The sequence below is a fragment of the Macaca fascicularis genome, chromosome 9, assembly GCF_037993035.2.
Source record: "Macaca fascicularis isolate 582-1 chromosome 9, T2T-MFA8v1.1".
In the NCBI taxonomy this organism is placed as follows: Eukaryota; Metazoa; Chordata; class Mammalia; order Primates; family Cercopithecidae; genus Macaca; species Macaca fascicularis.
Genome location: NC_088383.1, coordinates 15,019,982 through 15,039,809, shown reverse-complemented (window position 1 = coordinate 15,039,809; position 19,828 = coordinate 15,019,982). Strand labels below are relative to the sequence as shown.

Below are 19,828 nucleotides of genomic sequence, written 5' to 3'. Positions count from 1 at the left end.
AATTCTTGAGCTAGACATCTGGGCATTTTATAACTGTCCAATGGCAATAATAAAGCCTTGAGCCAAATCACAGCGTGGGATGTTATTTCATCATTCTTAGTGGATCCATGCCTCAGGGAAACCCATGGCATAGAGAGGCTCGTGATTTTAAAAAGCAGAATAAATAAATCGAGGGTAAAATATTGCCTGTGCACCTGGAGGACATTATGCTAAGTGAAATAAGCCAGTCATAAAAAGAAATAATGTAGGATTCCACTTACGTGACTTCCTAGAATAGTCAAATTTGTAGAGACAGAAAACAGAGTGGTAGTTACCGGAGGCTAAGCTAGGGTAGAGAGGTAATTGTTTAATAGATACAAAGTTTCCGTTTTGCAAGATGAAAATGTTTAGGCCATTACTTGTACAATAACATAAATGTAATTGACACTACTGAACCTAAAAATAAAGATGGTAAATTTTATGATATGTGTACTTTCTCACAGGTCTTAAAATTTTTTAGCATGCCTTTAGTCCCAGCTACTTGGGAGGCTGAGGCAGGAGGATAGCTTGAGCCCAAGGATCCAAGACTGCAGTGACCTATGACTGCACCACTGCACCCCAGCCTAGGTGACAGGAGACACTGTCTCTAAAACAAATAATAATAATAATAATAAAATACACAGAACTAAAAAATTTACATAACCGTTAAAAAGAAAAAAGTAACTGCTTGTGAAAGAATTCTGAGGTATGTTTGGCAGATTAAAATCATTTCAATCATGGCAAAAGAAAAATGGCTCTGCAGTGGTTTTCAGATAACAAAGGAATTTACAGGTGTTTGTTTGTTTGTTTGTTTGTTTGTTTTAGCAAGAAAGCTGCTCTAATATATTTCAAGTAACTAGATGGACCATTCTTTGGAGTATCTTCCGATCTTGCCACCTTAATAAATCGATGAATGCCTCCGTTGTCCGGAATGTTTATTTCTGCGTTCTCATCTTGAATAATTATAAAAGAGAATAGCCTTACAGATCACTTCACAATTTATAAAATCTCTCAAGTTTGCTGTTTTCAAAGACAGGGATGTCTGCGTCAGCACCCCCATTTCCACATTTGATCATGGGCAAGAAGGAATTTTTTTTCTTTTGAGTGAATTCCTTTTTTTCTTTTCGTGAACCAGTTTGTCCTTGTTTGATCTTCTAAACTAGACACAAGGTTTTGGATGACCTTTTTATAAAGTCCTTCTTCTATATAGGAAAGCAATGTTTATGTATGCATATTTTTATTTTTTAACCACATCTGTGATATGTTCAATGGCTCAGGGATAAAACACTTAGAAATAAAGAAAAGAGTTTTTTGTTTTTTGTTTTGCCAGCGTCTCGCTTTGTTGCCCAGCCTGGAGTGCAGTGGCGCAATCTCAGCTCACTGCAGCCTTGACCTCCTGAGCTCAAGTGATCCTACTACCTCAGCCTCCCGAGTAGAAAACCTTTTTTTTGGGGTGGGGGGCCGGGGGAAGATGGAGTCTTGCTGTGTGGCCCAGGCTGGAGTGCAGTGTCATGATCTGAGCTCACTGCAACCTCTGCCTCCTGGTTCAAGCGATTCTCCTGCCTCAACCACCTTAGTAGCTGGGATTACAGGTGCCCGCCACCACACCCGGCTAATTTTTGTAGTTTTAGTAGAGACAGGGTTTCTACATGTTGGCCAGGCTGGTTTTAAACTCCTGACCTCAAGTGATCTGCCCACCTCAGACTCCCAAAGTGCTGAGATTACAGGCGTGAGCCCCCAAACCTGGCCAAAGCATTTTTTAAGAACTGGAACTAATGTAAACTTCTAGGCATTACATTGAGTAGTTGACAGAAATTCTTGATGAATTTTGCTCCATTTTTTCCGGCAGCTTAGACACAAAGGGAAACACACTGGATTATGTATTTTGTTTTGCAGCAGGAGAATATGTTCAAATTTAAGTGCAGGTGATGACAGTAATTGGGACACTTGATTTTTATGTTCTTTAAAAGAAACAAGTATATATCTATTGACTTTCTCGTGTAACACTCATTTTACATTCTTTTGTTACTCTCTTCTTCTTTGCAGAACTTTCACTTTCTTTGTAACTTTCATCCAACAGTGAAACAAACTGGAAATTATGGTCTACTAAGGAACTGACTGTGGAAGAGAAGAAATGAATGATTCCTGTTCAGCCTTTGCAGGGTACAATATCTCACCCATTGCTGCTTCTGAGAAGTTTCTTTGGAGGCTTTTTTTTTTTTTTTCTGAGGTGCTTTTTTTTCAACCAGTATCTCCCCAGTCCATATTTATTTCTCAGTCAAGAAACTTCATAAATGTCTAATCTTCTAGAGGCTGAGGAGCTTGGAATCTCTTGGGCTCTTCAACCCTTTGAGAGCCTTTCATGTAAGTGAAACAAATAGAGAGTAATACAAGATAGGATATGAGCAATAAGGTGCTAAATTGAATGTAATCAAGAAAGTGCAAAAATGGCTGATCTTATCAATAAGTCAGAAAAGTGTGAAAAATTACATGAACTACAAAGATCTGGGAAGGTCTCACGGCAGCCAGAGACTTCGAGATTGTAGGAGTCCATAGGAAATTGGCTCTTGACTCTTTCTACTTTTCCCCATTGAATTTGTTTTTGTTTCTATGGAGTAATTTTCTTCTATCGGTCCTTTTTCATTTTATCCCTGCCCTTCAGAAATTCATTCTATTTCATTTCTTTAGCAAATATGAGGGGCATATTATTGATTCTTCAATTCCCTGTCTTATTTTTCCTATGCAAAAACCCAGCCTGTAAGTGTGTTCTTTCTCCAAGGCTATTTTAAACAAACCATTTCCCCAGTCCTTCTTTTTGCTAAACAGGACTGTCTAATCGGGTTAAGTTCTTTTTTTTTTTTTTTTTTTTTTTTTAACAGATAAACAGTTTCTTTATTCCTCCTCTTCTTCTTCCTCCTCCTCTTCTTCATCTTCCTCTTCCACCTTTTTCCGGGCAACTTTAGCAGGACCCTTTGCACCATCAAACTTTCCTTTTGACTTATAGTCAGCAACATCCTTCTCATACTTCTCCTTCAGCTTTGCTGCCTTAGTGATGTAAGGCTGCTTTTCACTGTCATTTAAATTATTCCACATCTCACCCAGCTTTTTTGCCACGTCTCCAATAGAGATGCCGGGGTTTGTGGATTTGATCTTGGGACGGAATTCTGAACAGAACAGGAATAATCCAGACAGTGGCCTTTTGGGAGCATTAAGATGCTTCTTCTTCTTGCCTCCCTTAGCTGGTCCGTAATCCTGCATTTCCCAATCATAGTGCACTTTATCTGCCTTTGCCATTTCATCAAATTTAGATTTCTCTTTCCCGGGCATCGTCTTCCATCTCTCAGAGCACTTCTTGGAAAATTCTGCAAAATTGACAGAGACCTCTGGGTTTTTCTTCTTATGTTCTTCTCTGCACGTCTGCACAAAGAAGGCATAAGCAGACATCTTGCCCTTTGGTTTCTTGGGGTCACCTTTAGCCATCCTGACTGTATTGTTCGCTAGTCTAATCAGGTTAAGTTCTTGATGAAGAAGTACCTGGTTTGTGTTGGTACAGAATTCTCATTAGAATGTATAGTGAAGCTCTATACACGTGTTCGTTAAGGCAACATTCCAATTCAGACACATTTCCAATCACATACCCCAGATATGCCAAAGAGTTTAAACCTCAGTCCTGATAACACTACTTCTCAAATGTGCTGTTCTAAAGTAGAAGAGATTTCAGAAACTTCAGACAGATTTGGTGATCCGTGCTTACAAAGATCTGCTGAATAGCCAGCTCAAATGCACTTAATTAGTATCACAAAATATCACCCATAAATTAAGGCCAAATAATAATGCATAGCTTACGAGATGTTTTAAAATGCATTTCTCTGAAAATAGAGCTGAAACCTGAGAAAGATGCTAGTCCCACTAATAGTAAGAGAAATGCCAATTAAAGCGACATGAAAATGCCATTTCTCTCTACAGAGGGACAAAAAGCCCACAGTTTGGCAGTGAATTCTATTGGAGCGACTGTGAAGAGTGAGGCACTTGCAGAGAATACTGGTGGGAATGCAAGAAGGTACAGCTTCTATGAAAGGGAATTTGACAACATGTATAGCAAAATCATATACACATTTACTCTTTGGTCGTCTTCTGGAGACCCACCCCTAAGATGGATTGCCAAAAATACAAAAACACTTATTCCTAAGGCTACTCCTTGCAGCATTATTTGTCATAGTAAAAGAAAAGCAACCTGAAATAACCCAAATGTCTATCCATTGGTGTCTGGGTAAATAAATTGTGGTCCAGCCACATGAAAGAATATCTCGTAGCTCTATAAAGAAATGAGTAACTCTTCTATATAAACCATAGAGCGATTTTCAAGGTATATTATTATACGCAAAAGTGAGGTGAGAAAGTGTATGCTGTTTTCTAGAAAAGGGAAGATATGAATATATACACACATTTATTTATGTTTTTAAAATAGAGCAAAGATCACTAAACACACACACAGAATGGCTAACTGGTACCTACAAGAAAAATGAGGCAACAAAGCGAATAAGATAATGATAGAAGCTATGAGCTTTGGCTATATCTTGTTTTAGAGATTTAGAATGATATAAACATGTTGCATAAATATTAAGTTAACTTTAAGCAACTCCTAAATATTAAAAAATAAACTTACATATACATCTGGTTGATGGCATAAACACACAGGGAGGAACTATTTAAAGCAACTTTTAGTTTACTTTATTACGATTTCAACTTTTATTTTAGATATGGGGGTTCACATGCAGGCTTGTTACCCAGGTACATCATGTAACACTGAGGTTTGGGTTATAAATGATCCTGTCAGCCAGATAGTGAGCATAGTACCCAATAGGTAGTTTTTCAGCCCTTGTCCCTTCCCTCTCTCCCCTCTCTAAGTAGTCTCCAGCATCTATTGTTCCCATCTTTATGTCTGTGAGTATGCAGTGTTTAGCTTCCATTTATAAGTGAGAACATGTAGTATTTGGTTTTCTGTTCCTGCATTAATTTGCTCAGGATAATGACCTCCAGCTGTATCCATGTTGCTGTAAAGAACATGATTTCAGTCTTTTTCATGGCTACATAGTATTCCATGGTGTATATGTACCACATTTTCTTTATCCAACCCACCATTGCTGGGCACTTAGGTTGAGTGGTATATTATTGATTCTTTGCTGTTGTAAATGTGCTGTGATGAACATACGAGTGTGGGTGTCTTTTTGCTAGAATGATTTCTTTATTTTGGGTATATTCCCACTAATGGGATTGCTGGGTCCAATGGAAGCTTGGTTTTAAGTTCCTTCAGAAATCTCCAAATTGCAAAGCAACTTTTATGTCATAGCGATTTCATTATATATCCCAAAGGACAGAAAGAACTTTAAAAAAAATCTGAAATGATTACCAGTCACTTTGGTGTTGGCAGTGGTGATTTTGTTTTTCTGAGGCTATCATGTGAGTAGTATGGATAAAGCAAGTGAGAAATGGTGTTGGCATCATTGAGATCCAGATTTTTGTCATGTGAGAAAAAAGAAATTGATGAGACTGTGTAAAACTGTAGTCCTGATTTTGAAATGGAAATACCAGCATAAATGTATGACTTAATTTATACTTAAAAGAAAATACTTAAAATGCCCCAATTTTGTACCCTGTAAAGTCCTAGAAACAACCAATCCAGTAGTAATTAGTATTCCTCGTTCCCCAATGGTGGATCTAGATTCTATTTCCCACTAAAGAGAACCAACCTCCTTAAATAATTGGTCACACCAGGAAGCAAAGAAATTAAATGACTACCAAGGGTGTTTCAAACAGATTCAGGAGCAACTGAATAGTTCTTATTCCTGGGGTCAGACAATTTGATTCCAAATTAGGATAAAACTGTAATGGATGAATTGAAACATATCAAATTTGTTTGACTCCATAAATGAATAATGATACTTTAAATAAATTCATCAGTCACATTTGGATGATGCTAGGCATGGTAAAAATTAGTGAATTTTAAAAATTGGTGAATAAAGGGGTGTTTCCTGTTGTGGATATATTCTAACTAATCAATGATGTAGGAATGATAGAATAAAAATGACAACATTTACAATCCCTAAAGAATTAACGGAGTTAGGCAGAGATCAACATATGATGATATCACAAAAAGAGAGAAAATCAGACATTATATAACACTGGGTGGAAGGAGATGCCACCACCGATGATGTATTCTTGCCAAATGTACAAGAAATACAGGAAACAGAGGAACATGATAAACAACACCACAGAGATTCAATTAGTAAAATCCAGATTACAGGAAACTGTAAAAGCAAATGACCCAGTGTGTTCAACAAGATTTGCAAGAAAAAAGAAAGAAATTGAGAAATCTATAGATTAAAAGAGAACTGAGACATACTAGTCAATCGCTATTTCTGGACCTTATTTGGATCCTGCTTCAAACAACACACACAATTGAGGAAGTCTAAGCACCATTTAAGAATATTAAGAAATTATTGTATAAGTATAAGAATGGCATTATGGTCGTTTTCTTTAAATTTCTGTCTTTTAGAGATGTAAACTACAATGTTATAAGTGACAATGTATTAATTTATGTAATAGTCCATTAAAATTAGTAACTCTATTATAATTTTATAGAGAGAAGATATGGATGTGCATATCTAACAAACTTTTTTTTTATTTTTTAATTTTGTTTTTGTGGAGATGGGGTCTTGCTATGTTGCCCAGGCTGCTCTCAAACTCCTGGGCTCAAGTGATAGTCTGGTCTTGGCCACCCAAAGTGCTGGGATTACAGGCATGATGCACCATGCCCAGCCATCTAACAAACTTTATTTTATTGCTTAAACTGGCTTTCAAGCTTATAAATGACAATACATTTCTTGTATGTCAGGAGGCCCAAAGAAAACAAGTGACCATGAAAAGAGCTATGACATATAGCTCTTCAAATGACCCATCTCTTATGGGCCAGGCTCGGTGCCAGAGATGCAGTGATGATTAAGTGGAACACGTGAGCTGAGCTTGTGAGGATGAGAGAGATTCCACTGTGTAAGGATCTGGGATGATGGAAGGGCCCTACAGGGAGGGGACCCCATGACCAGAAGTCCTGCCACAATGAGGGAGAGCTTGGTGTAACTGAGTTCAGTTGGATCCCTCAAACACTGCCCAGAGCCCTTGAAGGCATCTAAGGACACACTTATCAGGCCTGCTCCCATACCAGACTCAACTCAGAATCTTTTAAAGGCAGCTCTCTGTCAGGCTTGCCTGAGATGGTTTGGTTTTCCCTGGATAGGAGAGCCAGACACAGTGAGAGCTCTAGGACTAAGTTGAACCACATGAAATCGCCAGCTTCATGGGCCCACAGTGGCCGAAGTTTGGCAATTTCCCATGCTCTAACCTCAGCATTCTGAGTGCCGGGACTGGCTCATTGGGACCAGAGTGGCTGGGGAAATTCTCTTGGCTTTGTGTCTCCCTGGCCTTTCTACTCAGGCCAGGCTGTGGTTACAGCACAGATGGGGCTAGGGGCACTGAGCAAGGCCACTGAAGAGCCTCGGGGACAGGAAGGCATAGATGGGCTCTGTGTGGCCTCGCCTTCCCTTTCTGGGGAGTAGAGCATCTGGGAAGAAAGGAAACCCACTTAGAGAAGAAGATTGGGGTTCTAGACTTGAGCAATTATATGGGCAGAGACTGAGGTCTGGTGTAAGTCAAAGTAAGAGATCTAGAGCAGGGAAATGAGTACCACAGTGTAGACCTCAATGGCAGTGTAACCTTGATGGCAGTGTAGAACTCGATGGCGCGTAACCTCAATGGCAGTGTAACCTCGATGGCAGTGTAGACCTCGATGGCAGTGTGACCTCGATGGCAGCGTACCCTCAATGGCAGTGTAACCTCAATGGCAGTGTAGACCTCGATGGCAGTGTAGACCTCCATGGCAGGAGGACTGTGGGAAGCACATGAAACATAGGGGAAAAGATGAGAGAAGACCTTTCTCTAAGCCAGCATTTGCTCCAAGTCACAGCAAGGAGGAACTGGTACCATACCATACCTTGTCTGTAGTTGGCCGACTTCAGCTTAGTAGGAATCGTTGACTGAACGTAATTCTTTTAGCTGAGGATAGGTTCAGCCATTTTAAATTCATCATTTCAATGTGATCTTTATGGAATTTAGATCCTTAAAAATTCTATGAATTATCATAGAAAAAAGGCAGATGATAGGAAGGGAGGGAAGAAAACTATCTCAGTGACCTTCCAACTAATTATTCCAATAATGACTCTGGCCATAGGGTGGGCAGGTGAAATAAGGTGCCCCGTAGAGTGTGCTGCCTTATCTTAGCAATTTTGTACTAATGAGAACCTGATATTTGAAATACACTAATGATATCGATTCATTTTACAGTCAGCTTCATATAATAGAAAAACTAATGCTTACTAGATCTATGAATAGTGGCTTAAACAGGATATTTATTTCTCTTTTGTGAAAAAAACAGCCTGCAGGTAGTTAATCCAGGGCTGTTTTGGAAGTTCTGTAGTCAACAGAGACCCAGGCCTCTGGTATTTTGCTCCTCCACCATCCTCAGTGGATCACCTCATGGCCCCAAGTGGCTACTTGAGATCCAGGCATCACATCTGTATTCCAGGCTGCAGTAGGAAAAAGAGAGAGAAGGTTATTCCCCACCTGTTTCAGGAGATTTCTATTAACACCCCATTAGGCAAAGCTTAGTCACGGAACACATGTGAGTGAGGATGTATTTGTATAATATTTTAGATTAGATGGGCATGTTGCTGATCTGATTAAAATGAATGTTTTCTTACATGGAGAAGATGAAGCGTGTAGGGGTGGATGCTGGCCATCTCTTCACTTCAGCAGTAGGGCCTGCTGTTGGCCAAGGCACCTGTGTGGAGGAGAGGCTTCTGTTATGAAATTAGATAGGAATGACACCCACATAGAACAAAAAGTAAATCTTTTCCTCCTTCCAACTTGCTTCTAAGTGCTTTCAGTTTCTTACTGGCTGGGTTTTGAATTCTAGGAAAATAAAGCTTCAGAAAGTGGCTGTGACAGGTTGCCCCACGTGAAACCTCCCATGCACAGAATCACTGCACCAGATATAATTGAGAGCTAGTTTCGTATTTCCTGCATATCATATTGGAAAATTGAGCTGTCAGATCTCTTTAAGGGCTACATGCCAAAATGAGAACACCCAAGCCCTTCTCTTCGCAATTCATTTCTGCAGGACTTTTTTTTTTTCTCACTATCTTCAAGACTCAAGAAAGTTGTACTAGAAGCCAAATCCATCTAATTTGAGTAAGCTTTTGAAGTTCAGATATTTGCTGTGGATAAAATTGAGAAAATTTACAGGGAAAAGCTTCTCTAAAGTATCCCTTCCCACTAAAAGTCCCTTAATTTCCAGAACGTTTCAAACTGTGGGTTGTGAGATAACCAATGCATTGTGGGAGAGTGGATTGGGTCTTGGTCCTCTGTGGTCAGAGCACCCTGACATACCTGTGCAATGAAGAGCTGGGTGAATGAGAAATAAGCAGGGAATTACTCAGTGTGTCTGCCTTCCAGATTTAAGTGATTCTCCTGCCTCAGCCTCCCGAGTAGCTGGGACTATAGGCCTGCGCCACCACACCCAGCTAGTTTTCATATTTTAGTAGAGATGGGGTTTCACTGTGTTGGCCAGGCTGGTCTCAAAGTCCTGTCCTCAAGTTATCTGCCTGCCTCGGCCTCCTGAGGTGCTGGGATTACAGGCATGAGTCACCATGTCCGGCCCAGTACATCTGTTGAAGGTGATTAAGCTGCGTGCTGTGAAGGTATTCCAGGAGACTTACAGCTGGTACGGGAACCTTAGGCTCTGTCACTTAGGAAAGAATCTTCCAATCTATGGACCACCTCACTCGTGTTCTTTTCTTGTAACTTTTTCTGAGCTCCTTTGCATCCTTTGTTTGCCCAAAAGATGTTTAACTGGAAGGAAATGTGCATCTTCTATTCCCTAAAAGCATGGTCATCTATGGGTTGGACTTAAATCCAGTAAAAGCAGCTTAATTTTTTTTCATTAAGTTCTACAAATAGCTGAGTAATGATGCTCATCCAATAATTGATGGGGGATATGTCTAAAATTAGACAAGATGCTCTTGAAAGGGTATCCCAAAATGAAGAGTAAGGGAAGAGGAAGAGAATTTACCTCTGTGCTTTGCTCTGTGAAGAGTTTATGGGCACTATTCACAAGGAGAGATGTGTTGTGTTGTGTTATGTTAGAAGCCAGGCATATGTGAAGGTAGAAGCTCATAAGCCTGGAGATGGTGACCATGAAGACCAGGTCCAAATATGGATAAGATATGACATAAGTAGAAAGTGTCATCAATTTTCTTTTCATCTCCTTTCTTCACCACTTTGTCCATCATCTGATGTGCTATCTCTCTAGGTTCCCACTGTTATTTTTCCCTCTCTCCTCCTGTCTCAAAAGATATGTTGAAACTAATTCACATCTACATTGGAATAGAGCATAAATGAGTGTCCTTGGAATTTCAGCCAATTGTGAGTATCTGAGGGTCTTTTGAGGAGCAGACTACCTAGTCCTATTTTATCTACTCATAAGACTAACCCCGCAGCAAGTAATGATTTTAAGAAAAAAGTTTGGGAAGTGTCTAACAAAGTTAATTATTGCAGACCAATTTCATGAGTTTCATTGCCTCCAAGAAGGATCACTGTAGAAAGTTCTGGGAGATCCTGCAGTTGTCATGAGATATAGGATTGACAAGAGGATTATGAAATCACAGGTGAGAAGCCACTTAGCCCAGAGATTTTCAAACTTTTTGGTTATAAGTCAAATGTTTTCAAATAGAAATAGTATAGGGAATATTAAAAGGTAAAACGTATAATAGATAACACAGAGCTGTTTTGGTAGAACCCTGGGGTGGTTCAGGGGTAAGGGGTTAGGGAATGTCAGAGGTTCTTGTGGGAACCCTAGGGTTTGGGGCCTAAAGTCTAAACATCACAGCTCCATCCAACCCACACATTGGCAGGACACAAAAGCTTGGGCTCTGAGATGCCGAAAGACTTGTACAAAGTTAACACAGAGTTAAAACTGTATTTAACACTCCAAACTTCTAGTTCAGAGTTTTCCCAGTAAAGTCATCAAGTGATTGATTTTCCCTTAGATATTTACTTTTTTCTGTTATTAGAAAACCTAAAAAGTATAGGTAGTAGCATGGGGGGAAATGAAATCCACCTAAAATCCTATCAATCAGAAATATATATATATTCTATTTTCAGCATGAAATAATCTTCGATAATCTTAACTTCAACAATCTTGAACAGATCGGCTTTTCTCATATTGACTCACTGTGCAGCTTATCCTAAGACGCAGCAAGTATATAAAATAAAATACCACAGATCCTAGACTGTAACCGCATATAGAAAGGTTGACGTCTTTCATTTATTCACACTTTTAGCGGGGCAGGGGGGAAATACGGTGGAAAAGCCATTTTGAAATAACTCTTCCTAAAACCTCTCTAAGTTTCCCAGGACCCAAACCCAGCCTATCCTTGCGGATAATGATAGAATAATTATAATGATAGAGTAATTTGGAAATATTTTTCACAAGGAATTTTTCTAGATATTTTTTCCAAGCATCCAAGAGTCTCAAGCTCTGGCTGCAGTCCAGTATTTCTAATGAATTCTTTGAAGCTCTAGCATGGATGCTACTTCAAATAAAAAACTGATAGAAAATGGAAACGTTTCCTTTCACCACATGCGATAAGTGATTTTAAATTCATAAGTTCAGGTGAATCGAGACGACAGTGGAAATGAAGTTGACATAAATGACAGAGCCAGCCAGGCACCGCAACTGGGTTTGCTGAGCTGACTGCAAAACAAGGAGTGGATGAGCCGCCTGTCCGGCACATGGGGGTGAAAACCAGAGATCTGTGCTCTACCTGAGAGTTTGTATAAATGGCAGGGACAGAGAACTGAGGAAAGAGCCAGACAGGGAATGGGGGGAGAAAGTACTTGCTCAGAACCCAGACCCTCAAGTCAGGTTGCCTTGGTTCAAACCAGGCTCCAGCTACTTGGTAAGCCGAGCCTGGAAGACCGCTGGAGCCCAAGAGTTTGAGGCCAGCCTGGACGACAGAGGGAGACCATGTCTCCAAAAATAAAAAAAGTTTAAAAAAGTATTGGGCTCCATCATTTTATAAGTTATTTAATCTCTCTAGGTAGTAGATGTAAAAGAGACCATTAAAAATTATACCACTCTTGAAAATTTATTAAGTAAATATAGCTGACCCTTGAGCAACATGGATTTGAACTACACAGGTCCACTTACACGTGGCTTTTCTTAATCAACCAAACGAGGATCAAAAATATCATATTCATGGGTTGTGAAAACCACATATAAACAGGGCCAACTTTCGTATAGGAGTTCTGCAGGGCTGGCTGTAGGAGTTGGGTATTCCTGGATTTGGACATAGGCAGGGGTCCTGGAATCAATCCTCTCCATACCCCGAGGGATGGCTGTGCACATAAATACTTAAAGCAGGATTTGCCACATAGTGTTCGAGAAGTCATAGCTATTCTGATCATAATTATCTTGGAAGTTTTCTGATTTTTTTTCTCTTCTGTCTCTCATCTCTTTGCTAACTCTGCCCTATAAATTGAGACTATATTGAGCATTTTACTGGACACATTAGGAAGAGGTGATTGGAATTATATCAGGACTAGGAGTAAGAGGAAAGCTGAACCATGGGCTTAGGCCACATGTCAAGGCTGAGTGTGACATTGATGGAGTCTGAGGCTTGACTGAGATGGGGTGAGGCCTGTATACCAGGATGTCCTCCAAAACCAGATCTGAGAAAGGGCATAGAGTTCCCCAAGGCAAATAAAAACAGCTTCCATTTCCTGAATACTGTGTGCAAAGTGGAGTGCTCCTGTGATTTCACTGGATACTCTCAACAATGCACGTTTTCAGATGAAGAACAGAAGGCTTAGGAAAGCTAAACAGGTAGTCCAAGGTCCTACCACTGAAAAGTGGCAGAGCTGGAGTTCCAATCCAGGTTCCATTGACTCCAAAGCTCATATGCACGCCCACTATGTTGTACTGTGCCAGGAAAGCAGGACAGGTCGGGTCCATGGTGTGAGTGAAGGCCTCAGACCTTGTAACCATTGAACAAACTTATCCACATGGGTGCTAGGGAGGCACTAGCGTAAGAGACTAGACTGGGGCATTCTTGAGAACCATATTCAGAAGTATTTCCTTTATCAGTCAAACAAAAGGAATGATTGAAAAATGTTGGGTTGAGAATATCGGAGAGCCAGGCACGGTGGCTCACGCCTGTAATTCCAGCACTTTGGGAGGCCAAGGCGGGCAGATCACGAGGTCAGGAGATCCAGACCATCCTGGCAAACACAGTGAAACCTCGTGTCTACTAAAAATACAAAAAAGATTAGCCAGGCGTGGTGGTGGGCGCCTGTAGTCCCAGCCACTACTGAGGCTGAAGCAGGAGAATGGCGTGAGCCCGGGGGGCGGAGCTTGCAGTGAGCTGAGATCATGCCATTACTCTCCAGCCTGGGTGACAGAGTGAGACTCCGTCTCAAAAAACAAATAAATAAATAGAATATCGGAGAGAATGATATGACCTGCATTTTAGGACCGCAACTCTAATGGAAATTTACAGGAATGGATTTACTAGAACAGAGACAGGAATTAGGGGTGACCAGTTTGAAGGCTGCCACAATAATCCAGTGAGAACTTCCTGGATTTAGAAAATAAATTATATATAATATATCATTTTTATATATAATTTATATTTCATATAATGTATATTGCAAATTATATAATCTATAATTTATAAATTATAATTTACATCTGTGTTTATACATAATTTATATTTTATATAATGTATATTGTAAATTATATAATCTATAATTTATAAATTATAATTTACATATATGTGTTCAAGAAGTCATAGGTATTCTTTCACAATTATCTTGGAAGTTTTCTGATTTTTTTCTCTTTTCTCTCTCATCTATTTGCTAACTCTGCCCTATAAATTTAGACTATAATGAGTGTTTTACTGGACACACTAAAATATATAAAACTAAAACTAAATAGTTTATATATAAGCTAAAACTAAAACTAACCAGTATATATAAAACTAAATACCTAACACATAATATATCTACAAGTATAAGATAATAATTAAGAGCACTAAATTTGGAATCTAACAATCCAAAGTTTTTATCTCAGTTCTGTTCTATGTTAGCTGTTGAACCTCGGGCAATTCAGCTTCCTCCTCTGTAAGGCAGACAGGTAAGACTATCTTAAAGAACACTGTGAAAATTAAGATTAAACAGATGATTCACTTAAAAGCATTTAGTAGGCCGGGCGCGGTGGCTCAAACCTGTAATCCGAGCACTTTGGGAGGCCGAGACAGGCGGATCACGAGGTCAGGTGATCGAGACCATCCTGGCTAACATGGTGAAACCCCGTCTCTACTAAAAAAACACAAAAAACTAGCCAGGCGTGGTGGCGGGCGCCTGTAGTCCCAGCTACTCAGGAGGCTGAGGCAGGAGAATGGCATGAACCCGGGAGGCGGAGCTTGCAGTGAGCTGAGATCCGGCCACTGCACTCCAGCCTGGGCAACAGAGTGAGACTCTGTCTCAAAAAAAACCCCAAAAAAACAGCATTTAGTACAGTTGCCTAGAACATAGTGCTCATGAAATACAAGCTACTTTATTATCATAATAATTATTATTATTTCTTACTCCCTTAATCCTTCCTGTTAGCCAGAGAACAAAAGTCTGCGATGAGAATGAAATTTTTAAAACCTCATTGTGACTCATTTAAGCAATTACAATTTTTCTAAAATTCTATTTCTAAAATTTCCTATAGATAGAGAATCCATGGCATGTACCAGGATGTCTTCCATCCACAAATGACGTCTTTTTTTTTTTTTTTTTTTTTTGAGACGGAGTCTCACTGTGTTGCCCAGGCTGGAGTACAATGGCACGATCTCGGCTCACTGCAATCTCTAATCTCCGCCTCCTCCGGGTTCAAGTGATTCTCCTGCCTCATCCTCCTGGGTAGCTGGGGTTACAGGCGCCCACCACCACCACCGGCTAATTTTTGTATTTTTAGTGGGGATGGGGTTTCACCATGTTGGCTAGGCTGGTCTTAAACTCCTGACCTCAGGTGATCGACCTGCATTGGCCTCCCAAAGTGCTGGGATTACGGGCGTGAGCCACCACATCCGGCCTGCGTTTTTTGTTCTTTAATGAATAAATAAGATGCAATGCAGCTAAACATAATGTGGGTGGGAAAGAATGCACTGTCGTAATGTTCCCATTTCACTGCCGCTGCAGCTTGTGCTCAGGTGTCTCTCCTGAGTCATCAACTCCTGCAGAGCAGAGTTCAGGTCTGCCCAATTATCTTCTTGGCCAAGCAAAGTGAGTCCCCTGCAAAATTAGCTGCTTCAACCTTTCCCTCTTTAGGTGATTTATGTTTTGTAACGTTGGCGTGAATTATCTAATATTGAAAACCTTATTTATTTGCAGAGTTGGGTTAAGAAGTAATTATTTGCCCCAAAGTTGCCTAGATTTCTGTTAGGAACTCACATCTGAGCTCCCTACATCTAGTGGGCTTCTGAGATCAGAAGTCTCTCTCCATAATTGTTGCCAGGGAAAGAAGTCAAGTCAGCAGGTGGCTTAGTCAGTTCAGGCTGCTGTAACAAAATACCTTGGACTGGGTAGTTTATAAGCAACAGAAATTGATCGCTCACAGTTTTGGAGGCTGGGAAGTTCAAGATCAAGGCAACACCAGATCTGCTGTCTGGCGAGGGCCCATTTCTCACAGATGTCCCTTCTATGTGTCCTCACATGACAGAAGGGGCAAACAGGTTCCCTCCAGCCTGTTTTATAAGGACACTAATCCCATTCATGAAGATTCCACTTTCATGATCTAATCATCCCCGAAAGTCTCACTTCTTAATACCCACGCGTTGAGAATTAGATTTCAACATATGAATTTTGGAGGGGAACAACCTGATCACAGCAGAAGGCTCGGTGCCTTTTTTTCCCCAAGAACAGGATGGTGAGGGTTATTTTTGCAGCCTCTCACAATTGGGCACATATGATCCAAATTCAGCGCATTACTGTAGCGTTCCAGTTTTCCACTTGCGCTCCTTATGTCTTCCTGTTCATCTTCTGGTTTTATTGATTCGTGGACAGTGAGTGCTCTGGCTATTTCTATTGGTGTGGACTTGCCCTGGAGAGGGACCCCCACCCTCTGGAAGAGGCCCCAGCATGATTAAACTCTGGAGAAGTGGGTCGTGTTTTGGAAAGCATGTTAGCTATGCTTATCTATAAACCACATCATATATGGGCTAAAACTGGCACATGTGGTCTTTGTTTCATTGCTTGGTACTGAACAGGGATCCAATCCAGCGTGCTGGAGAGGAACGATGATTTTGGAGAAATGGATGCAGGGAGCCACACTGGCCCACAGGCTGCTGCAAAGTGCTAAGGTTGAGAGTGCATTTAGAAGTGTGTATGTAAAATAATTCAAACTGCAGTGTCCCGGCGAGGTGCTTCGGCTCTTTATGCATTGTTCTATTAATAGCTTATGTCCCCACGGATAGTTCAAGGCTTCCAATTCAATCGACAACTGTAAATTACGATACGAATGGCATCAAATCAGTGAGTGGCCCAGTGCCAAGTGACAGCGCCACTTTTGCAATGGGGCAAATCTATTCTGAGCATGAAAGTGATGGCTAGCAGGAAGCATCCAGGCAGTCCCATGCAGAATCCTTTAAAACTTGAACTAGTTCCCGGGGAAAGAAGCACTTACTCTGGAGAATGCTGACGGGGAGAAGTGTCATGAGCTGAATGGCCAGTGGTCTCCTGAGTGAAAAAAATAAATCTTAGAGTTTTATTTTGGTCTCATTTAATTATTAAAATAGTTGGTTTCTTTGTCTTGGTTTCCCCTTAACTGTCACAGTCATTAAAACTCACCCTTCAGAGGCAGTTTGCATCAATAAGAGACTCAAAATCTTCAGTTCCTTCATGTTCACACACACACATGCACATGTGTACATACACACAGATATACATCCATGCATATGGATGTATGGATCTCTTGGTTCCCCCACACACTCTTGGTTCACACACACCCACATACATACACATGTGCACACACAAGCATATACCTTCATGCATAGGCATAGATATACATACATGCACATATGTCCACACATGCACACTTGGCATGCGCACACACACATGGGCCAATGGCAGTAGCCACTGCAAATCTTCAATGCATCTTTCTGGGGCACTGCAGGGGTATTAATTACACCTCTAACCTGAGCAATCTACTTCTCCAGCTCTTGCAAAGAACCTGGACAGAGCAGAGTCACCAAAGATCACTCTTGCCAACCTCATGCCCAATAGAGAGAGGCAAGGTGCTTTCTGAAGCGATAGGATTTTTCTAGTAGGGCCGCGTGGAGCCATGCAGGGCTCACTGAATCAGTACCATGCCCACCTCTCTCTTGCAGTTTTCTGTTTGGGTGTTGGAGGAACAGCACGGATGACCCTGGGTAGAAGCTGCTCTCCGTTTGAAAGGAGACTACAGCCTTTGTGTTCACAGTGAGAGGAGACCGGCCCACAGCAGAGTTGGGAAGCAGGATAGCAGGATAGCAGGATAGCGGCACATCATTACATTTCCATTCTGATTACCACTTGCTTCAGTTCTGTGATCATCCCCCAGGGGGTCTCGTTAACATGGTTTTGATGCCTCCCATGTAGACTGGGGCTCCTGCACAGGCCTCATCATTGCACGCACCCTTTCTCTGTACCAAGCCCCTAACGTCTGCCCAGGATGGGCAATGCGCCATGTTGCCTGGCATTTGGGTTCAATCGAAGGGGAATCAAAGGGAACAGACTTTGATTCTTTTGAACCAGACTGTCAGATCAGAAGCCCAGAGCTGTCATGAGTTGCTCACCTGAGCTGCTCCTTCCAGAAGCTTCCCCTGGACATGGGGCTTTGTTAATGCGTTCTGCTCTGATGGGTTGAATTTCATTGTCTTTGCCACGGCCTGTTTGGCAAAAGCCTCCATCCTCCTGCTGCATTATCATTTGACAAGGTAAGTCACTGGTGAAAGCTGTTGCCTTTTAAAAAAGCATTTTCTTTCCAGCTATGGTTTCTTTCCCAGCTAAATTCACTAGGTGGCAGTGAACAGTGAGGGAAAGAGGACTGCTTTTGAAAAGAAATTCAAAGGCAAGCAGAATTAAACATTCTAGGATATCTAATTGTGGGTCGTAAGCATCCTTCTAAGAGTCATGGGCTGTGACATTTGTAACTAATAAGAGACAAACTGCAGCTTTAAGCAGGATATCTAGTCGCTATTAAATGACGAAATGCCAAGATTTATTATAGAACCTCCTCTTAGCACTCTGCTGATTATTTTATTCATAATATGGTTGAAATCAAAGACATTTGTTTATTGCCTATAAACATAGTTTCTTTGCAGAAAATAGTGCGTACAAGCAGGTCCCACTCATCCCGTCGAAGCTTTTATTATGTTTGAGTGGGTGTGAGCATTATGAGTGTGTGTTTTCTTTAGATGACGAGTGAACCTCATGATTTTGTCAAGGATTTAAGTGTCATTATCCTTCGGTTAATTTCTCCATATAACAACCATCTCCCTTTCTCAATCAGGAAGAATACCTTTTCTTCCTTTTAAACTCAGTGTTAACATTTTCCTAGCAGGTAAAGCTTAGGATCTTATATTACTTCTGCTTTGCGAAGACTCTAAAATTTTGAATTTATTAAAAGACACTAAAATCTTAGTGCACACACTTCCAATTAGTTTATTTATGTGCTGCCTGGTTTTTAACCTAAATGCGCTTTGTTCAGAGGGGAAGAAAACAATCGTAAATAAACTCAAACGGCAGTTTCCAGAAACTGCTGAGCCATACAGGCAGCCTGCAAAGACCAACCTTGCTGGGATCAGGAAGGCAGGCACAGTCATCCCACGGCCTCTGTACCTCCCCCCTCCCATGTGATGCTCGTCCATGCCCCCTACCCTGACCTTGGTCTTGGATCCTTAACAGAAGTGATGCAAGGAGCTCTAGTTCCAGCCAAATGCTCTTGGGCACAGCAGCATCACTGGGCCGAACGTATTGACTTTATACTTCAGTCCTCACAACTGGATTTCTCCGCATTCCTGGCTCTTTCTCTATACCTAGGTCTCTGCTATCTCCTAGGCCTGAGTTCCATTCTGGTGAACAGTTGACCTCATGTAGTCCTACCTTGCTGTGGCCAGAGTCTCCAAGGCCTAAAGTCCCACCTTTGTATCCCAGCCTGGTCCTGGGACCCTCCCATGTGATGACAGACTCCCACCTTGAGTGCTAGTCACATGCCTGTGAATTGCTGAATGTTATCACCTCCAGGTCCCCAACAGTGTCCTCCACTAAATGGGACACCACGATGCGTCCCTTCGATGAGGATCACCCCTGCAAACCCCAGCTTTCTCTGATGTCTATACTAAACGAACATTGATGAAGGTTACTATGTGCTAGACTCTGACCTGGGCACTGGAGACACAGTGGAAGCAAGACACAGTCCCTGCCATCAGAGAGCTTACAGCTACCTCCAGATTCTCATTTTGCCCTTGCGTGTTCTCCTAAGGCCAGCAACAGAGTCTATTCCCAGCCCCGCCTCACTCGGTTCCCAGTCGGCCCAGTCCTGTTGCAACCAACTGTCCTGGCTATGCCTGGCTGGGCCTGAAGACACCAGTGTGCAGCTCAATTTGGAGTGAAA

The 19,828-nt window shown here is 41.3% G+C and overlaps 1 protein-coding gene and 1 pseudogene across 8 annotated transcripts in view; one reads left to right on the top strand and one right to left on the bottom strand.

Moving 5' to 3' along the window:
• Positions 1-19,828, top strand: part of FRMD4A (FERM domain containing 4A) — a 693,055-nt gene that overhangs the window by 226,281 nt on the left and 446,946 nt on the right. The gene's annotated exons all lie outside the window — the stretch shown is intronic.
• LOC102129660 (high mobility group protein B3 pseudogene) lies at positions 2,235-6,379 on the bottom strand (annotated as a pseudogene).